General features: G+C 44.3%; 1 protein-coding gene across 4 annotated transcripts in view; it reads left to right on the top strand.

Moving 5' to 3' along the window:
* RASGRP2 (RAS guanyl releasing protein 2) overlaps positions 1-22,872 on the top strand; it is a 179,143-nt gene that overhangs the window by 18,293 nt on the left and 137,978 nt on the right. Inside the window, exon 1 of one of the 4 annotated variants that reach the window (XM_056527437.1) lies at positions 14,262-14,352. The exons of the other annotated variants lie outside the window; for them this stretch is intronic. The gene's annotated coding sequence lies outside the window, so the exon portion shown is untranslated. Of the gene's footprint in view, positions 1-14,261; positions 14,353-22,872 lie in introns of those variants that run through there. 4 annotated transcript variants of the gene reach the window in all.

The following is a 22,872-nucleotide window of genomic DNA, read 5'->3' as shown; positions in this document are numbered from 1 at the left end:
TTATGAGTTGCCTACACACTTCTTTATCAATAGTCACCATGTCTGTCATCATTCTGATAAGGGGGAGAGGATTTTTTTTTTTAATGTCTTGTACTTTTTTTTAAAACTGTTTTTGATGTGAATGAGCATTCTACCCTTTCATCATCTTGACCTCTTGACCCTCCATAAATCTTTTATTGCGGATGAGCATCCTTTCCTTTCATCATCTACGACCGCTCAACCTTCCTTAAATCTTTTGTGCCACTCAGAAACACAGGCACAGGACATGAAAGTTCCTCTGTAAGCCTCAGTTAACATCTAAAATTGAGCATAAAAAAACATTAAAGGGGTATTCCAGGAAAAAACTTTTTTTATATATCAACTGGTTCCAGAAAGTTAAACAGATTTGTAAATTACTTCTATTAAAAAAATCTTAATCCTTTCAGTACTTATGAGCTTCTGAAGTTAAGGTTGTTCTTTTCTGTCAAAGTAATCTCTGATGACACGTGTCTCGGGAAACGCCCAGTTTAGAAGCAAATTCCCATAGCAAACCTCTTCTAAACTGGGCGTTTCCCGAGACAGGTGTCATTAGAGATTACTTAGACAGAAAAGAACAACCTAAACTTCAGAAGCTCATAAGTACTGAAAGGATTAAGATTTTTTTAATCGAAGTAATTTACAAATCTGTTTAACTTTCTGCAGCCAGTTGATATATAAAAAAGGTTTTTTCCTGGATAACCCCTTTAACTTGCTGTTTTGTTCAAGTTGCCTAAAATTGTTGCTGAATTGTTGAACTAAACATTTTACCACATTTTGCACATTGAAAACACCTATCTAACTGGCTCAGTAGTTTAAATGGTCTCTATGGTTTGGGAGAGTTAGGTCCCATTCATATAGCGGAATTTCCGCAATGAATCCAGTGTAAAAATTCTTCTGGTCGCTAAATTATGTTGCAGCAGCCTCCCATTGTTTTCAATTGGACTCCATTCAATTGGACTTTTTTTCAATTGGCTACACCGCGCAAATGGCAGAATTTCTGCGGCGGAAAATTCTGCCTCAGAATTTCAAACTCCAGACTCCACTAAAAGAATGAACATGTTGATTCTTTCAGTGGAATCCACTCAGACATGCACTGCCTGCAATGGAGACCGTGCATGTTCGAGGGGGACCTAGTACCGAGTGGGTACCTGCCGCGTATGGGATGTCTGCACGGAACATATTCTAAGCAGAATTACACTTACAGCAGAATACCATTGATCTTAATGGGATATTGCTGCACTGTGGAGTGGAACTTCCAAGGCAGATCCAGATTCCACTAAAAGAATGAACATGTTTATTATGTCGTCAGAATTTCGCCCAGCGGCCATTAAGGGCCAATACTGCCTAACATCAACTGCAGGATGATTCTGCAGTTGAATTTCCATGTTGTGCAAGGACTGTTAGGCCGTGTTCAAATGGCAGAAATTCCGAATGTCAGCATCGATTCCGCGTCCGCATTAATTTCCGTCTTCAATTCCGCATCTATCCAGCATTTGCAGAATTGGTGCAGAATTGATGCTTTCTGCATGATTCTGCAGCATAGCTTTTTAACTAAGTTTAAATTCTGCACGAATTCCACACAAAATTCTGCATGCATTCAGTACGAATTCTGCATTTTGCGCATTAATTCAAGGCTTATCGACTTCAATAGGATTCAGCAGCCGAAGTGTAGAAAAATATAACACCAGACTTATATTTTCCTGGAGCGCGGAAAGCGCATCAAACATTTGTCAGCAGAAATTCTGCTTTGTGAAAGACATTAAAGGGGTACTTTTTTTTTAAATCAACTGGTGCCAGAAAGTTAAACAAATTTGTAAATTACTTCTATTAAAAAATCCTAATCCTTCCAGTACTTTTAGGGGCTATATACTACAGAGGAAATGGAAATTACTTTTTAGATTTCTCTGATGTCATGACCACAGTGCTCTCTGCTGACCTCTGCTGTCCATTTTAGGAACTGTTCAGAGCAGCATATGTTTGCTATGAAGATTTTCTCCTGCTCTGGACCGTTAATAAAATGGACAGCAGAGGTCAGCATAGAGCACTGTGGTCATGACACATCCCTTTGCAGAATTTTCATGCAGAATTCAATGCATAACTTCTGCCGTGTGAACGCGGTCTTGAAGGTAAATGTTGCCAGACCTTATTTCAGCTTGAACTTCAGTTTATCAATACCTAAGGCCCCTTTCACACTGCCGTTATGCCCCGTCAATTACGGCCTCCAAACTCTCTTTTTTTTTAGTTTGACGGCTGTCAGTTTTACGGGTCTTAATGGCCAATAACGGGTCCCGATGGACCCCATTATAGTCAATGTGGTTCGTCGGGCGCCACTATTTTCAGGGAGAATAGCGGGACAAAAAGACGGTGAAAGCACTATTTTTTCTCGAACCTAAAATAACCGTCTTCACACTGCCAGAGACAGCCGGCAGTGTGAATGTAGCCTTAAAGGGGTACTCCGCCCCTAGACATTTTATCCCCTATCCAAAGGAGAGGGGATAAGATGTCAGATCGTAATGACAGGCAGTACAGGGGCCGGAGCATCGTTACATCACGGCTCCGCCCCTCATGATGTCATGGCCCGCCCCTTTCAATACAAGTCTATGGGAGGTGGCGCGGCGCTCGTCACGCCCCCTCCCATAGACTTGCATTAATGGGACGGGCCGTGATGTCATGAGGGGCGGAGCCAGGACATCACGCTGCTCCGTCCCCCGTATCGCCCGTCATTATGCACAGAGCGAACTCGCTCTGTGCTGTAATGAGAGCGCGGTGCCGCAGCGGGGATCCCAGGGCTCCCCAGCAGCGGGACCGCGGCGATCTGACATCTTATCCCCTATCCTTTGGATAGGGGATAAGATGTCTAGGGGCGGAGTACCCCTTTAAGGGGAAATGTAGGATTACGGTTGGCTTAGTGCAGTATAGAGGATTTTCATCTCCCTCTTCACACAGTCCCCCATGTGAGTCATCATTATACTTTGTTTCTTATCCCTATCCAGTAGTTTGTCCATCTACTACAAATGACAAAGCATAGACCAAGTTGTGCCGACCGGATAAGACCTTGTGCTTTCTTTAGTTCACCTTCCTGCAGGGAGGATTTTGTGCTGACTATTAGAGGAAGGTCTTCGTTTACATAACTCTGAAAGTTTACATTTTGCATTTTTCTATTTCTTTGTTACATTACACCCCAAAAATATTTAAAAAAAAATTTTTTTTATCATCCATACAATAACGGTTGGCCAACAGGCGTCTATCGCGATTGACCGCATACATGTGAATGCTTGGCTTGGCCGAGTTTGCATGTGTTCTGAATGGAGAGTGCTTAGAAAGCTGCTGCCAGACTCCTCTGGAAGTGGCTTGTCTCCTTGAGAACTAAATGATCTGGCAGTTGTAATCTCACAGTTTAGTAGCCCCAATACGGTTGGCTGGATCCGCCGAAATCTATGGGTTGTACTCAGCCCCAGACATCTTATCCCCTATCCAAAGGATAGGGGATAAGATGTCTGATCGCTGGGGTCCCACCCCTGAAAACCCCCGCGATCTCCCTGCTGCACCCTGTTTAGAGCATCGGGTGCAGCACCGGAGGCTTGTGACGCCACGGCCGCGCCCGGCCCGTGACGTCACGGCCATGCCCCCTCAATGCAAGTCTATGGGAGGGGGCGTGACGCCCCCTCCCATAGACTTGCATTGAGGGGGCATGGTTGTGAGGTCACGAGTTGGGCGTGTCCATGATGTTACAAGCCTCCACCCCACATCTCCAGTCATCTGGCATGGAACGAAGATCGCTCCATGCACCGGATGTCTGGGATGCCGCAGCCGAGATCATGGGGGTCCCCAGCAGCGGGACTCCCGCGATCAGACAACGTATCCCCTATTTTTGGGATAGGGGATAAGATTTCTAGGGGTGGACCTTTAAGGCTACACATGTCTAGAGTGTAAGACCAGCTTTGCTGTATTATCTTCAGTATCGTCTTGCCATAGGTTACATGTAATGGATGACAGAAGTCCATATAATGAGTGGAGATTTACTGAGGCTCACTAATATTTATATGTCGTCTGACACGATGAGATGTAACGTCGAAAACCTGATACTGGAAAATAAAGTACTGGCAGTCCAGATACATTCCCTTCATTTCCAAGTAGTCACAGGGATTTTCAGATTTGTAAACATGCCAGTGTCTATGCCAGTTCCCATGACTCAATTTTCATCTCTATTGTAATCTGGCATCTTAGAGATGGTTAAAGTGTATACGGGTATGTTTTACCCCAGTATTGGGGCAGCAGAAAGCCTCATTGTTACCACATACAAAATCTACAGCTCTGACTTATGTAACTCCTCTTGATGCACATTGTCGCATTATATATATGTATTGTGCAGGAGGTTGTTTTGGCACTAGGATGTATATATATCTTGGTGATCAGGAAAGCACAGTATTCGAGCCTGGTTGCTACCTATACATCAGGCAGTGACTAACAACCGTGCTCTTGCAGTATACATCCACAGTATACAGGACACATGGCAGTTTTAAGCACAGTAAAGAACAGTATTCAAAATGAATCCCCCCCCCCCAACAAAATTGCGTTTATTTCTAATACCCCCCCCCCCCCAAAATATTGTATTTTTGTCACATTTTATGTTAAAATGAATGATGTCAATACAAAGGTCAATTGGTCGCACAAAAAACAAGCCCTCATATGGGTCTGAGGATGGAAAAATTTATCTGTTATGATTCTTTGAAGACGGAGAAAAAAAATGAAAACGCAAACATTCTAATTGGCTGTGTCCTCAGGGACAAAATAGGCTGTGTCCTTAGGGGGTTAAAGACGACATGTAGTCACGTCATATGTGTATGTGTAAGAGTCACGTCATGTGTATGTGCGGAATCGGCATGCTTGGCCCCATGTAGCCTGTATGGTTAATGGCTAATTGGACTGGAATAGTGGAAGGGGTGGGTTTCTTATGGGTCTGGTGTCCCACATGGAAACTTCTTAAAGGGGTACTCCGCTGCTCAGTGTTTGGAACAAAATGTCCCGAACGCACGAGCTGATGCTGGGAGCTCGTGACATTATAGCCCCGTCCTTCATGACATAATTCCCCCCCCCCCCCCCAATGCAAGTCTATGGGAAGTGGCATGCCAGCCATGACGCCCCCTCCCATAGACTTGCATAAAAGGGGGGTTATGGCGTCACGAGCTCCTGGCTCCAGCATTTTAAACGGCTTGTTCCAAATGCTGAGCAGCGGAGTATCCCTTTAAACCTCATCATTATTTTCTGCAGGTCCCTTGAGTTGTGTGGATATAATCTAGGTTAGCAAATAAGCTTTATGTTTTATAACACTTGCTTTTGTGTTGGATGGGAGATTAGACATTTGCAGTTTGTCAGTATCTATTTTTGGTGATATAATTCACACTTTTATTTAGTTTAGAAAAAAGACGACCAAGGCGCGACCTAATAACTATGTATAAATATATAAGAGGACAGTACAGAGATCTCTCACATGATCTATTTATACCCAGGACTGTATCTATAACAAGGGGGCATCCTCTACGTTTAGAGGAAATACATTTTTGACACCAGCACAGACGAGGGTTCTTTACTGTAAGAGCAGTGAGACTATGGAATTCTCTGCCAGAGGAGGTGGTCATGGTGAAATCTGTAAAAGAGATCTAAATAGGCCTGGATGCATTTATGAAGAGTAATAACATTACAGGTTATAGATACTGAATTTCTGCAGATAGAACACTGATCCAGGGATTTATTCTGATGCTATACAGGAACAGTGACCCCCCCGACCTACGATGGCCCCGACATACGATAATTTCAACATGCGATGGCCTCTCAGAGGCCATCGCATGTTGAAGGCAGCATCAACATATGATGCTTTTGTATGTCGGGGCCATCGCATAAACGGCTATCCGGCAGCGCTGACTGCTTCAGCTGCCGCCGAATAGCCGTTTACGGTGCCCCGTGTGGTCCGGTGATGGTCTCCTACCTGTCCTCGGGGCTCCGGCGTGTCCTCTTTGGGATCCCCTCCATCGCCGGCGCTCTCCATCGTCGTCATCACGTCGCCGTCCCGTCATCCAATAGGAGCGGCGTGCGTAGTGACATGATGGCGGCAATGTGAGAGCGACGATCTCGGGCAGCAGAGACGTTCCGGACCGGCGGGGACATCAAGGGGATGCGGCGACAGCGATGGAGGGCGACATCCAGGGCAGCGGTGATGAGCGGTGACGGTCCAGAGCGGCGGGGACACGTGAGTACAACACGGATCCCTCAACATACGATGGTTTCAACAAACGATGGTTAATTTGGAACAGATTACCATCGTATGTTGATGGACCACTGTATTTGAAGTTGTGAAGGAATTTTCCCCTTGATATGGGTTAATTGACATCAGCCTCATTAAAGGGGCCCTCCACTGGCCCAGTGTCCAAAACATTTTGTTCTGAACGCTGGGTGCGGGCTACTGGGGTCATGACGTCACTACCACGCCCCCAAGTGACATCACGCCACGCCCCCTCAATGCAAGTCTATGGGAGGGACTTGCATTGAGGGGGCATGGCGTGACGTCCCTAGGGGGCATGTGCATGACATCACGACCCTCGCTGACTGCACCCAGCGTTCGGAACAAAATGTTTCGGATGCTGGGGCAGTGCAGTACCCCTTTAAGGGTTTTTTGCCTTCCTCTGGAACAACACAGAAGGGACACAATGAGGATATAGGTTGAACGTGATGGACTCTTATCTTTTTTCAACCTTGTGAACTATGTAACATTTGTGGTCTCTATTTGGTTAAGGTCACACACCACAGTATAATTATGTGTTACCTATGGTGACTTCATACATATACTGTGGTATGTGACCCATTTTTTATACACCTTTCAAAGTTGCGGAATCAACTTAGCTGCAAATATTTCTGGATTGCAGAGCCCATGTACACAGCGGCAGCTCAATGTAATGCAACCAGTGGAATCGCACAGACTATTATTAAAGAATAATGTAGAGGTTCTTGTGTATACCTTGAGCTTACCTGTTTTAGCTAATTTGGCAATCATGAATTAGGCTCAATTTTGGGTTTAAATCCATCAAAGAATGGTTCTGTAATGCCTATATTTTTCTTGAATCCTCTTGCTGAGGGTGTGGCATTTGATCATTACACCTAAGTGATTACACAAAAGTGATTTGACCTATAATCACAGTTGAAGTGTTTTGTGAAGTTTTGACATATTTACGGCCGGGTAAATGGAGATTTTTCGTGCAGACATTCACCCGTGTGAACATAGCCTTAGAAAATAAGTCCCGGTGTGCACATTTAGTGATGCATGTTCACTATTTTTTGGAGACAGAAAGTACGATCTCTTCCAAAGTCTTCCAATATTTAGAAATCTGCTTGAACTATATTCTTGGAAAGTTTTGGGGTGTTCTTCCCTTTGCTACTTTTGCTAATATTTGGTTTCTTTCCAACAACATTGCAATAAACATGTGTACAGCTGTATACTGAGCACCCCATATAATGTGTCTTTTTGTCATATGCTTGGTAAGGCTTCCATTTGGATATCTTGCTTATGGTACTGAAGGACGTAAACCACTATATTTTTTTACGGAAACTGCTATATTTTTAGAATAAAAGGAACACATATATATCTTAACATATGTTTTCTATTTTTATAATGGAAGTCAGTGATGGACAAATGCAAATCGAACTGTATTGCCATCTAAATATAGGTTAAGATACAAAACTAACCATCTCTTAAATGCAAGTCTCCCAATGCTATACAGTAGGGTTGTGATGGGTTTTCTCTTATTGAAGGGTGGGTTTATATTTTCTACTGACAATCTGATATCAATGATCTGGCAAAGGGTTAGGACCCTATTACAAACACTTGTTCGTCGGCTGTTCGGGTCGTTTTGACCTGCGAAGAAAACATCGGCTTTAACCAAACATCTCCCCGAGTAATAGTGGATGTGCGGCCAATGGCCGCACATCCGCTATTACTCGGGGAGATTTGTGGCCAATTGATTCCAGTAAAGGACCACGCGAATGATTTAGCCATTACCTGCGGCTCGGACCATGTAATTTGGCTCTTAGATTCAAAGAAGATTTCACCAAATTTGGTGAAATCTGTTCATGAAAATCTAGATTCTTTCCCGCATGTAGAACATCTATAATAGCAATGTGGTTGAAGCAAAGTGGTCACACATAAAAGTAATCTGAACCCACCAATTTCGGCACCATCGGCCAGTGATCTTAATGTATATAGGATCCTCTTGACTGGTTCCATATGCCACGTGTTCCTACAGGAGACTCTGTAAATGAGGTTCCTGTCGTGCCCATTGATACAAAGTAATATTTGCCTGATAGATACGAACTGTTTCTACAGAACATCCTAAGTCATATGAGATGCAGACTTTTCGGCTTTCAAAACAGGAAGCGATAAATTGAGAGTATGCAGTTCACAATTTGGTACTTCTGATAAAATATTAGGAAACTGCTTTATCAGCGTTGCCTTAATATTTTGTTATTAACAGAATTGTTCAAAAAAGTATCAGGCGTCCAAAAAAAAAAACAAAAAAAACTATTTCCAATTCTAATTCAACAGGAGTGCGTCAACTTTTTCAACAGAATTCTGAAGATGGTTGATGGAATCTCAGGAGTTCAGATATATTCCCAAACTACAGTACTGTTCCTTTAGGCTGCATTCAGATCAGGTTTATACCTCAAGGTCTGGGTGTCCGGCAATATCTGGTCAAACAGGGATGCCGAAGGGCGGCCCGACATGTTGCCAACAGTCCCCAAGACTTAAAGGAAATCTGTCATCAGTGTCACTTGCACTAACCTGTCCACACCCACAGGTAGTGCAGGTGAAACTGATGACGATACTTACCTGGTCCCGTTCCGTACTGTCGTTCTCCGGCTATCCTCTTCGGTATCTTCCGCTACGGCCCGACTTGGAGCATGGGCGGAGCATAGTGATATCACTGCTACTGTTCTTTGCTGGGTTCTTTGCTGCTAACAAATAGCGGTGACATCACTAAGCTCCACCCATGTTCCAAGTCGGGCCCGGAGCAGAAGATACCGAAGAGAATAGAGAGAGAGCTACAGCACGGAACGGGTCTAGGTAAGTATCATTGTCATCAGTGACACCTGCACTACCTGTCTGTACCGACAGGTTAGAGCAGATGACTCTGATGACAGCTTTCCTTTAAATGGGCCGAATGTAGTCTAATTGTGACTAAATTTTGGTCCATTTCCTAAACGTATCAAAAATGGGATCTGAATGTATCCTTATATTTTGTGGTAATATTTGGTAATGATCCGTAAAACCAGGTATCCTACCTAGATATCTATGTACTACCAGATTTGTCAATACCCTTCTGAAGGGGACAGGAAAAAATACAACGACCGGTGAAGAACAGACACAACACTGTGGCATGTGAAAGCCTTCTGTTCAAACCTTTTCAAATTATTTTGTATGTAGTTGACGGCTTCAATATATTTTACTCTCAATCTATAAATTGGTAAATAAAGTGGAGGACCATTAAAGTACCATAGGGCATGGAACGATTTGTCACAAGCTCCCCGCACTATTTGTTCTTCTTCCAGCTATTCATGTACCGATTTATGGATTAAGAATAAAATATATTGAAGCCATCAATTCGGTAAATTGACCATTTAAGATAAACTTTTTGCTATTCTTGATACACGAGCACCGCCCAGAATGTCTATTGGAGATGCCTGATCTGTTGAATGGACACAGTAATATAAATGGCTTGAACGAGACAGCTGTGCCAGGTATTTGCTGTATCTGGATTTTGTAGGAAATTCTTTAACACTGTATATATATATATATATATATATATATATATATATGTATATATATATATATATATATATATATATATATATATATATACATACATACACAAGAACGTCCCAATACATCCTTTCACCCAATGGAAGGATACCTTCAGGGTGTCACCTCCAATAAGGGTTGTCTATTCTATATGTATGCAAGTAACTTTATACAGACAACATCTGGACCCAATAACTAGTCAGGTTGGAAACTGACAAAGAAACTTTTTGGAGGGAAATAAGTGACAGAGACTAAGTAAAATATAATTCTACATTAATATATAAATAAATTCACCATATCAGCAGAGGCCTAGCTTGTAGCTTCTGGGCCCCGATGCAAAATCTGCAACAGGGCACCATATGCCAATTATAATAATGGTCTATTATGGGGCAGATGTGCTTTGGGCCCCTTAGGCACCAGGGGCCCGGTTCGACTGCTACCTTTGCTACCTTTATAGCTATGCCACTGCATATCACTTATATAAGTGATTAATTATGCAATTTGCTTAGATTTTATCAGACGTCCCTCAAAATGGCCATAGTCTCTGTGCATACTTAACTTATGCCCCTGATGGGAGTAACTGTTGCAGGTGTCATTCATTGACTCTAGTAGCATAAAGTTGTATCGAAACAACATGGACACCCACAACATTAGCAAACAAGAGAATATGAGGTAGAGGGTTCCATATCCCATTTCTCAACAAAGAGTGGAAAGGGAAGCTGGACAAGTGCAGGTCCTGTCTGTCCTTGGAGGGGTCCTGTGATATTATGTATTTGTGGAGTGGATTTCCTTTTATTTTGCTCTATTGAGTAGCCCAGTACTTGCCAGTTTTTGAATTGTTTTCACTGTTTCATAGAGTAAAATGGGGGTTATCTTTGGCATGGGCGGCCTTTAGTTGTTTAAAGTCGAACTGATCAGTGAAACAAATCTGCCAGCTTTAAGTAGTATAAAGGTGAAGAGTGGAATATTATATTAAATATGCATTTATACAAAGCGTAATAGAAACAAATATTCACTGGTAGCCAAGAGTGGTAATTCCAATTCTGTTTCCCTGACTAATATATGAAAGGCAGTGTACTTACAATGTAGGAACCTGGGGTTGGCACAAAGGTGGATTATCTTTGTAAACATGTTCTTGCCTGGCAGCAGCCCAATCATTCATAAGCGACTTGTGTGAAGCTGTAAAATGCAAATAGCCTTTCCTGAGCTAAACAACAGGTTACTGTTCTGAAGCATTGTAGAAAAAAAGAAATAAATTCATAAATAAATAAATAAATTTAAACATATGTTTCAATACATTGCTTCTGCTAACCTCAGGTCTCACACAGGAAGTGAAAGTTACCGATTGGCTGCTCACTTGGAACTTTTTTTTAGTCGCGAAGGGGCAAACCGGAGATGTAAAAAAAAAAAAGGATGCATAATCTGTTGCGGTTTTAGTGGCTCTATATTGTAACTTGAATTGTTATGGGACAGTGCATTTGTCTTAGGGTAGAGTCACATATTTTATGCTGCAGATGCGCCAATGACCGTCCATAGAGTGAGCTCCCTGCTGTGCACGTGTGTCCTGCATGTCTGCTCATAGCAACAATCTGCCGCTACGAGCAGACACACAGGGATCCACCAGTCTGTGTTAAACTGCTCGCCCATGCGCAGTTTACTCACAGACATCGTGGTCGCTCCCCCTGCTCTCTGAGCTAGGCAAAGAGTGGCCGCGATGTCTGAGAGTAAACTGCGCAGGCGCGCACAGTTTAATACAGACTCGCAGATCTCTGTGCATCTGCTCGTAGCGGTGGATTGTTTCTATGAGCAGACACACAGGACACGGGCTCAGCAGGAAGCTCACTCTAGGAATGGTCACATCCACAGTGTGACATACCCTATGGATGTGCTTTGTGTGACCCTACCCTTAGGGTGCAATTACACAACATTTTGTGCCTCCAGAGTCTGAATCCGTATCCCTGCCATTCCCCATTTATTTCAATGAGCCAAACAGAGTCAGCTTGTGACTGAAAACCATGGTCTGCTGGGGTTTTCAGTCCAGGCTGAAATCTGGATACAGTCGGAAAATGTCTCAACCAGAGTCACTAGCTTACTCAGTTCTTCTCATTGGATTGAATAGGGTGCAGCAGGGATACATCTTCTGGTGGTTTTGAAATCCAGGGAACATACCCTGGCAGGCTCTGCTGAATGGACACTGTGAAATATATGAGAGTGCTGTTGCAAAGTTACATAGTAGTGAAGATTGAAAAAAATACAAGTGTCCATCAAGATCAAGGGCCTATTATCCCAGACCTGTGATGAAGCTCTGAGGAGCGAAACATGTCAGGGGTGCTAGGTGTCTGAGCTTTTAATAAGCCTTTTAATAGGCCTTTTTGTTATGATTCCTTATAAGGCTGGTGCCAATTGCCCTAGAAATAGGGAATAATTCTTTACTGACTCTAAATAAATCCCTTGATCAATGTCCCATGTCCAGAAAATGTATATTATTAAACAAAAGTTTTCAGACCTTTTGTGAATTTGGTAATCGAAACAACCATCCTAAATCATTTGGCAGAGAGTTCGATAGTCTCACTGCTCTTACAGTAAAGATTCCCTGTCTGTGATGATGGTGAAACCTTCTTTCCCCTAGACATAGAGGATGCCCCCTTGTCATGGTAACCGGCCTAGGTATAAAAAGATCACTAGAAAGATCTCTATACTGTCCATTTATATATTTGTACATTGTGATCAGGTTAGGTTACAGTGCTTGTCTCTCAGTACTTATCAGCTGCTGTACGCTCCAGAGGAAGTACTTTGTTCTTTCCATTGTGACCTCAGTGCTCTCTGCTGACATCTCTGTCAGTGTCAGGAACTGTCTTGAGCAGAAGCAAATCCCCATAGCAAACCTCTCCTGCTCCTGACTGTTCCTGACATGTACAGAGGTATAAGAGCACTGTGGATTGAATAGAATTACACAACTTCCTCTGTAGTATACAGCATCTGATAAGTGCTGGAAGGATTAAGATTTTTTTTTAATAAAAGTAATTTACTGATCTGTTTAACTTTCTGGAACCAGTTGATTTGGAATTTTTTTTTTCCCACCGGAGTATCCCTTTAACCCCACCGGAGTATCCCTTTAACAAGGCAGGACATAAATGTACGTCCTGGTGCTGTGGTACTTTAAGGGGTACTCCAGTGAAAACCTTTTTTTTTTTTTTATCAACTGGTGCCAGAATTACTTCTGTATTTATTAGCTGCTGAATACTACAGAGGAAATTATTTTCTTTTTGGATGCAGAGCTCTCTGCTAACATCATGACCACAGTGCTCTCTGCTGACACCTCCAATTTAAGAACTGTCCAGAGTAGGAGAAAATCCCCATAGAAAACATATGCTGCTCTGGACAGTTCCTAAAATGGACAGAAGTGTCAGCAGAGAGCACTGTTCTCGTGATGTCAGAAGAGAGCTCTGTGTTCCAAAAATAAAATATTTTCCTCTGTAGTATTCAGCAGTTAATAAGCACTGGAAGGATTAAGATTAAGATCCGCGATCGTGTGGATGTCCGCCATTAACTCCTCAGATGCCGTGATTAATACAGATGACAGCATCTGCAGCGCTGCGGTCACTAAAATGGATGATCGATCATCCAGAACGGCAGACGGAGGTCTCCTCACCTGCCTCCGCGGCCTTCTACAGGTCTTCTGCTCTGGTCTGAGATCGAGCAGACCAGAGCAGAAGATGACCGATAATACTGATCAGTGCTATGCCCTATACATAGCACTGAACAGTATTAGCAATCGAATGATTGCTATAGATAGTCCCCTATGGGTGACTATTAAAGTGTAAAAAAAAAAGTAAAAAAAAAAAGTAAAAAAAACAAAACAAATCCCCTCCCCCAATAAAAATGAAAATTGTCCCATTTCCCCCATTTCACGTCCAAAAAGTGTAAAAAAAATTGTATAAACATATTTAGTATCGCCGAATGCGTAAATATCAAAACTATTAAAATAAAATATTATTGATACCGTACATGAATGACGTGACCGTAAAGAATAAAAAAATCCCAAATTGCTGCTTTTATTTTTTTTAAATTGATAAAAAAACTCATTAAAAGTTTTATATCTCACCTTATCGCGGTGGGACGGTCCAAGCTATTTGGCCGACAAATTGCAAGCTAAGTACCTCACTATTTCATAACTTCATAATTTTATATTTCCATTTATTATACTATAGCTGTATAGCTTTTCATGTTGTATCTATATACTCATGTTCTATCTATATACTCATGTTTTATCTATATACTCATGTTTCATCTATATCTTTGTGCTAGCAGTGTGCTGCTGTATTCTTCTGTTGCTCTATCTATCTATCTATCTCATATCTATCTATCAGGGAACAATATACCCGTCATGATACTACACTAATTCAGGAAGTTTTGCAGATCTGATGTTTTCACCTGGACAGTTCCTGTAGGGGAAGTATATTGTGCTAAGGAACTGAGGGGGAAGGGTAAATATCATGAATGAACACAGCTATTATTTCGAATAAGCTGAAATATTAGATAATTAAGGAAGGTCATTTGCCTGTTTAACATTTGATTTAAGTTTAACCAAAGAAATAACACGCAGACAAAATATATAGTACAAAAAGGTATATAAGCTTTATTCTTGGCGATGATAAAATCAAGTAAAATGGTACAACAGCAGACAGACTATTATGGCAACTGGAGGGGGGGGGGCAGGTAAAAGATGGGACTGCAATATATAAGAGAAGGTGGTGTACCCCAGAAACCTCAAATGTGTTGTATACATACTGAAAGGAGTATAGCTGTACAAATATATACTAGCAACTTAAGCCTATACATGTGAACGTATACACACAGAAGATAATAAAAAAATATAATAGATCAAGATATTGCACACTGCCCTAAAGAGATGTAACCACACAACAAAAGATCATATAAGCAGTTATGATAGTGGGAGTTGTGGGAGGAGCGGGACCACAGCCCCAGGAGTCGGAATAAAAGTGCTGATAAAAAAGACAGCAAACCCCTTGGTCCTGGAAAAAAGGCTCAAAAGGCTCCAAAACCCCCCATCACCCATCATAAGTGCATGTTGTGGACATCTTACCCTCGTCCAGAACGCCAACCCCAACAACGTTGTTTCGCAACAAGCTTCCTCAGGGAATAGGCTCACGTTGCTAGTATATATTTGTACAGCTATACTCCTTTCAGTATGTATACAACAGATTTGAGGTTTCTGTGGTAAACCCACCTTCTCTTATATATTGCAGTCCCATCTTTTACCTGGCCCCCCCTCCAGTTGCCATAGTAGTCTGTCTGCTGTTGTTGCATTTTACTTGATTTTATCATCACCAATAATAAAGCTTATACACCTTTTTGTACTCTATCTTTTGTCTCTGTTATTTCTTTGGTTATTCCATGCATGGTAATATACGACACTGGAGAGCTTGTTTCCAAAAATCTATACTATAGTGCCCTTGTCTTTTGGTTTATTTGATTTAAGTTGTTGATCATTGACAAACTTTATTTATTTTCCACAAAAAAAATCCTAGTGACCAACTAAAAAAAATTGGGACTTTTAAAGGAGCACTGTGGCATGGGACAAAAAAATTGCCCAATTCTGAGCCCTTTCTGTCCACAGAGCTGTATTATTTTTGAGACCACAACCTGTAGTTTTTATTGATACCATTTTCTAGGGATGTTCCGATACCATTTTTTTTAAGACCAAGTACAAGTACCGATACTTTAATTCTAGTACTCGCTGATACCAATTACGAGTACTTTTATTTTAAAGGGAATCTGACACCAGGGTGACCCGGTTTCTGGCGCTACTTACCGTATGATATGTAGTTGCCTTGTTGTGTGCAATAGAGGCGGCTGCTGTAGGATGAGCCAAGATTTCTCTCTCCTCCATTGTAATACATATGTATTGTCTGGGGGTGCGAAGATGAGGTGTATGGGGCAGATGCTGTAGCCCAGGCGCGGATGGTATTAACCCCTAAATATTCGTGATGCCTCTGCATGGTTTTCCCATGGTTTTGACTATAATAGACTTGACTATAGACTTAACTTGACTGTAGGTAGTGACAGCAGACATAGAAGACTTAACTTACTGGCATGTGGCTGTAGGTTAGGCTTAAGGCCTCCAGATGTGCTGGACACTGGCTCTAAAACATTTGGTTTTTACTGTGCCTCAGGATCAAGAGTGGTGGAAGAGAAAAAGCAGATTCCAATGGCTCCCCCTCTTATATAAGGGGGCTGAGCCAGAAGCCCATAGGTCAAGCTGCAGGTCACCTGGTTAGCTGGTGCTCTCTGGGTAACAAACACATCATGTAAACACATTATCATGTGACAACTCAAAGGTCCTTAAAGGTCCTTTATCCATAACAGCTTAATGTGGGGGAACACTGCCAGCCTAATGTGGGGGGAACACTGCCAGTCTAATGTGGGGGGAACACTGCCAGCCTAATGTGGGGGGAACACTGCCAGCCTGATGTGGGGGGAACACTACCTATCTAATGTGGGGGGAACACTGCCAACCTAATGTGGGGAGAACTATGCTGCACCTAATGTGGGGGGGAACACTGCCAACCTAATGTGGGGAGAACTATGCTGCACCTAATGTGGGGGAACACTGCCATCCTAATGTGGAGAGAACTATGCTGCACCTAATGTGGGGGAACACTGCCATCCTAATGTGGAGAGAACTATGCTGCACCTAATGTGGGGGAACACTGCCAGCCTAATGTGGGGAGAACACTGCTGCACCTAATGTGGGGAGAACTATGCTGCACCCAATGTGGGGGGAACACTGCTGCACCTAATGTGGGGGGAACACTGCTGCACCTAATGTGGGGGGAACACTGCTGCACCTAATGTGGGGAGAACACTGCCAGCCTAATGTGGGGAGAACCATGCTGCACCCAATCTGGGGGGAACACTGCCAGCCTAATGTGGGGGGAACACTGCCAGTCTAATGTGGGGGGAACTCTGCCAGCCTAATGTGGGGGAACTCTGCCAGCCTACTGTGGGGAGAACTCTGCGGCACCTAATGTGGGGGAACGAGGAATTATGTTCCGCTTGAAGAAAGAACATGTTCTTTCTTTCAGGCAGAATCAGCGTCGTTCTCCCTTAGAGATCAATGTTATTTTTTTTTTCAGTCAGAAGCATTGCCACGTGGAATCCGCACGGAATTCACGCATGAAAAAAAAAGAGGAGTATTTGAAAGAGGAGTATTGATCCGCATGAAACCTGCATTTCCGCGTGGAATTCCGCACGAATTGCACGTTCCGCGCGAAATCGCTGCTAATTCTGAGCGGAAAAGAAAATGTATTTTGGGGTGGAAATCTTCAGCATCATTTCATTCCTCAGTGTGAACATACCCTAATACAGAAATTTAGGTGCACTACTGTGGTAGATGTAAACAGTGACATATGGCTAACCCTCAAACTGATGGAGACATTAGCCAGCAATATCCTTATATGAAGGGCATACCTGAGCCCGCACACTAACGCCAAGGTTTCTCAAGTGGCTCGGGACCGAAAACTAACCTACCTGTGCTGTATGGGCAATACCAGGGGCCAGTGGGCAATTATAGCAGCATTAGGTCCGACTCCCAGCCTGTTCCCAGTTACCTCCAGTGTGACTGAGCACACACATTAGCCAACTTGGGTGGGGCTTATATAGTCTGCCTCCCTCCTCCCATTGTATGTGTGCTCAGTCACACTGGAGGTAACTGTTAGGAGGCTGTGAGTCGGACCTAATGCTGCTGTAATTGCCCACTGGCCCCTGGTATTGCCCGTACGGCACAGGTAGGTTAAGTGTTAGGTCCCTTGCCACTTGAGAAACCTTGGCGTTGGTGTGCGGGCTTAGGTATGTCCTTCATATAAAGATATACTGGCTAATGTCTCAATTTTAACATCAGTTTGAGGGTTAGCCATATGTCACTGTATACATCTAACCCTGGTAGTGCACCTAAATTTATGTATTACTCCTTATATTACACATCCACACCTTTCATCTGGTGCAGGATGCCATTGTGGCACTTGTAGTCTGCTGCAGGCATCCCCCATTGTATGCATTTTTATGCTGGGGATTGCCCCTAGCAACAGACCACAAGCTCAGGATCTGCTCCCCCAGCATAAATGCACCTCCTGCTTTTTGAGACCACATTTTTTCTTCTTGTTCTCTTATCCATTGGACAGAACAGGAAATTTGCTTTGGCGGTGAAAACGATGTCTCCGGAGCGACGTTCACATGGTGAGCAGCGGTAGAAACCGGGTCACCTGCACTACCTATAAATTGAAGATCGTGCAGGTGACTCTGCTTTAAAGGGTACCTCTCATCAAATAAACTTTTGATATATTTTAGATTAATGAATGTTGAATAACTTTCCAATAGCATGTTAATGAAAAATATGCTTCTTTCTATTGTATTTTTCCCGATCAGTCCTGTCAGCAAGCATTTCTGACTCATGCTGGAGTCCTAAACACTCAGAGCTGCCAGCCTGCTTTGTTCACAGCCAAACAGGCTGTGAACAAAGCAGGCTGGCAGCTCTGATTGTTCTCTTTTGTGAACAAAGCAGACTGGCAGCTTGTAGTGTTTAGGACTCCAGCATGAGTCTGAAATGCTTGCTGCCAGGACTGGTAGGGAGACCCCTAGTGGTCATTTCTTCAAAGTGGAAAATTAAATAGAAAGAAGCATATTTTTTAATAACATGCAATTGTAAAGTTATTCTGCATACATTAATCTATAATATATCAAAAGTTTTTTTGATGAGAGGTACCCTTTAAGATTGCCTTTAATAATAGGTAATAAGTATCACCTTGTAGGTAGTACAGATAGTTGCAGACTTTAGCAGCAGCCCCCCTGCAGACATTAGTAGCAGTCCCCCTGTATACCACAGCCCCCGCTTGTAGACAGCACCCCCTCTTGTAGACAGCAGGCCCACCCTTGTAGACAGCGCTCCCTCTTGTCCCCATTGTAGACAGCAGGCCCCCCCCCCTTGTAGACGGGGACCCCCCTTGTAGACAGCAGGCCGCCCCCCTTGTAGACAGTAGCCCCCCCCCCTGTAGACAGCAGGCCCCCCCTTGTATACAGCACTCCCTCTTGTCCCCCTTGTAGACAGCAGGTCCCCCCCTTGCCCCCCTTGTAGACAGCAGCCCCCCCCTTGTAGACAGCAGGCCCCCCTTGTAGACAGCAGCCCCCCCTTGTAGACAGCAGCCCCCCTTGTAGACAGCAGGCCCCCTTGTAGACAGCAGGCCCCCCTTGTAGACAGGGACCCCCCCCCTTGTAGACAGCAGGCAGCCCCCCTTGTAGACAGTAGCCCCCCCCCCCCCCTGTAGACAGCAGGCCCCTCTTTGTAGACAGCAGGCCCTCCCTTCTATACAGCACTCCCTCTTGTCCCCCTTGTAGACAGCAGGTCCCCCCTTGTCCCCCTTGTAGACAGCAGGCCCCCCTTGTAGACAGCAGGCCCCCCTTGTAGACAGGCACCCCCCCTGTAGACAGTGCTCCCTCTTGTCCCCCTTGTAGACAGCAGGCCTCCCTTGTAGACAGCACCCTCCCCCTTGTAGACAGCAGTCCCCCTTGTAGGCAGCAGGCCCCCCTTGTAGACAGCAGCCCCCCCCCCCTTGTAGACAGCAGGTTCCTCCCTTGTAGACAGCAGGTCCCCTCCCTTGTAGACAGCCCCCTTGTAGACAGCAGGCCCCCCTTGTAGACAGCCCCCCTTGTAGAAAGCACCCCCCCTTGTAGACAGCTGGCTCCCCGCCTTGTAGACAGCGCTCACTCTGCTTCCTCTGTAGCGCAGGGGAGGAGGTGGAGTTACGTGTATCACATGCTCCTCCATGGGACACCATGATGCGGACGGGGCAGCGGAGCCGGGGCGCACTGCAGCAGATATCGGACACAGTATAACACATGCAAATGCCAGGTATCGGCCCCGATACCGATACTAGTATTGGTATCGGGACATCCCCACGCTTTGCAAATAGATAGACTTTTTGGTGGGTTTTCTGATGCAATTATTAGATTGCTAATACTGATGAACGCTATGCTATTGCACAGCATTGATCAGTTAGCTCAGCGCTCTGCCGTACACCCTGCCAGAGTGCAAAATTATAACATATTGTTTTTCTTTCAAGCTCAAGAGGCCAGCCTGAGCTGAAACATGCATGCCTCCTCCCTCCCCCACTCCTCCCTACTTGGATTTCAACACTGACTCTTGTACATCAATCATGCAGGGCAGAGTTATTTGAGGGAGGAAGTGTGCATGCTGGAGCTCGGCAACACATCCTTGACACTTGAGCATGATATAGAACTGACAGATTCCTTTTAAATATTTGCCATGTTTTTCTTTCTAGTGTTAAAGTCTAGTCTCAGTCTTGACGATCTAATAGCACGTAATCAATACTTACCACCGGCGAGTGACTGTGTGCTCCATAGGAGTGATGAGCCATAATAATAATGATAATAATGATAATAATATATTATATGTCATTAAGCAGTTGGTATTCTTAAGGTTTGAAATACACATTTTGCCACACTACAGAAAAAACTTATCCAAGTGAAGGATTAGTACTTGGCAGTAAGTGTAGAAAGTAACAGAAGCATTACATGAAAATGGATTGTACTAAATGTACTATTTACTGTTTTATTCAGTCTTATGTAATTTATTTAAAAAAAGTGCTTGGTGTTTTATATGCCACTGAGACAAATATATGTTCCCTCAACCTACAGTGGCCTCAAGGTACAATATTTTTTATATACAGTTGTATTTTCTGGACCATTGTAACTTGGAACCATACTCTACATACAATGCTACAGACAGCCAGGACCTGTGGCGCTCTCATGACATTTTGGGGTTCAGAAATCATTACCAGGTTTCTATAGAATTCTGGTATCAAGATATCATATTATATATAGCTGTTTCCTACTGATATATACTGTATATACATACAGTGGGACAAAAAAGTATTTAGTCAGCCACGAATTGTGCAAGTTCTCCCACTTAAAAAGATGAGAGAGGCCTGTAATTATCATCATAGGTATACCACAACTATGAGAGACATCCATAAAATCCCATGAGAAAAAAATTCATAAAATCCCATTGTCTGATTTTTAAAGAATTTATTTGAAAATGATGGTGAAAAATAAGTATTTGGTCAATAACAAAAGTTCATCCAAATACTTTGTTATGTAATCTTTGTTGGCAATGACAGAGGTCAAACATTTTCTGTAAGTCTTCACAAGGTTTTCACACACCGTTGCTGGTGTTTTGGCCCATTCCTCCATGCAGATCTCCTCTAGAGCAGTGATGTTTTGGGGCTGTCGCTGGGCAACATGGACTTTCAACTCCAAAGGTTTTCTATTGGGTTGAGATCTGGAGACTGGCTAGGCCACTTCAGAACCTTGAAATGCTCCTTATGAAGCCACTCCTTCATTGCCCGGGCGGTGTGTTTGGGATCTTTGTCATGCTGAAATACCCAGCCATGTTTCATCTTCAATGCCCTTGCTAATGGAAGGAGGTTTTCACTCAAAATCTCACAATTCATGGCCACGTTCATTCTTTCCTTTACACGGATAAGTCATTGTTACGCCTAGCGCTCCGGGTCCCCGCTCCTCCCCGGAGCGCTCACGGCGTCTCTTTCCCTGCAGCTCCCCGGTCAGTCCCGCTGACCGGGAGCGCTGCTCTGTCATGGCCGTTGGGGATGCGATTCGCACAGCGGGACGCGCCCGCTCGCGAATCGCATCCCAGGTCACTTACCCGTTCCCGTCCCCTGCTGTCATGTGCTGGCGCGCGCGGCTCCGCTCTCTAGGGCGCGCGCGCGCCAGCTCCCTGAGACTTAAAGGGCCAGTGCACCAATGATTGGTGCCTGGCCCAATTAGCTTAATTGGTTCCCACCTGTTCCCTGGCTATATCTAGTCTCCTCCCTTGCACTTCCTTGCCGGATCTTGTTGCCTTAGTGCCAGTGAAAGCGTTTCTGTGTGTTTAATAGCCTGTGTACCAGTACTTTTGCTATCTCCCCTGACTACGAACCTTGCCGCCTGCCCCCGACCTTCTGCTACGTCCGACCTTGCTACTGCCTACTCCCTTGTACCTCGCCTTTCTTCAGTATCTTCAGCAGCCAGAGAGGTGAGCCGTTGCTAGTGGATACGACCTGGTCACTACCGCCGCAGCAAGACCATCCCGCTTTGCGGCGGGCTCTGGTGAAAACCTGTAGTGGCTTAGAACCGGTCCACTAGCGCGGTCCTCGCCATCCCTCTCTGGCACAGAGGATCCACTACCTGCCAGCCGGCATCGTGACAGTCTACCTGCCAGCCGGCATCGTGACAGTAGATCCGGCCATGGATCCCGCTGAGGTTCCCCTGCCAGTTGCCTCTGATATCACCACGGTGGTCGCCCAGCAAGCCCGACAGATCGCCCATCTAACCCACCAGATGTCAGAAATGTCCACCATTGTGCACCAACTTCAGTCGCAACTTCTTCAGCAATCATCTCCTCCGCCAGCTCCTGCACCCCTTCCGCAGCGAGTGGCCACTCCTAGCCTCCGCCTGTCTTTGCCGGACAAATTTAATGGGGACTCTAAGTTTTGCCGTGGCTTCCTTTCGCAATGTTCTCTGCACTTGGAGATGATGTCGGACCTGTTTCCTACTGAAAGGTCTAAGGTGGCTTTCGTAGTCAGCCTTCTGTCTGGAAAAGCCCTGTCATGGGCCACACCGCTCTGGGACCGCAATGACCCCGTCACTGCCTCTGTTCACTCCTTCTTCTCGGAAATTCGAAGTGTCTTTGAGGAACCTGCCCGAGCCTCTTCTGCTGAGACTGCCCTGCTGAACCTGGTCCAGGGTAATTCCTCCGTTGGCGAGTACGCCATACAATTCCGTACTCTTGCTTCTGAACTATCCTGGAATAATGAGGCTCTCTGCGCGACCTTTAAAAAAGGCCTATCCAGCAACATTAAAGATGTTCTGGCCGCACGAGAGACTCCTGCTAGCCTGCATGAACTCATTCA

This window comes from Hyla sarda, chromosome 6, assembly GCF_029499605.1.
Source record: "Hyla sarda isolate aHylSar1 chromosome 6, aHylSar1.hap1, whole genome shotgun sequence".
Classification (NCBI taxonomy): domain Eukaryota; kingdom Metazoa; phylum Chordata; class Amphibia; order Anura; family Hylidae; genus Hyla; species Hyla sarda.
Note: the sequence above shows the minus strand (reverse complement) of the source record. Positions and strands in the feature narration are given on the sequence as shown.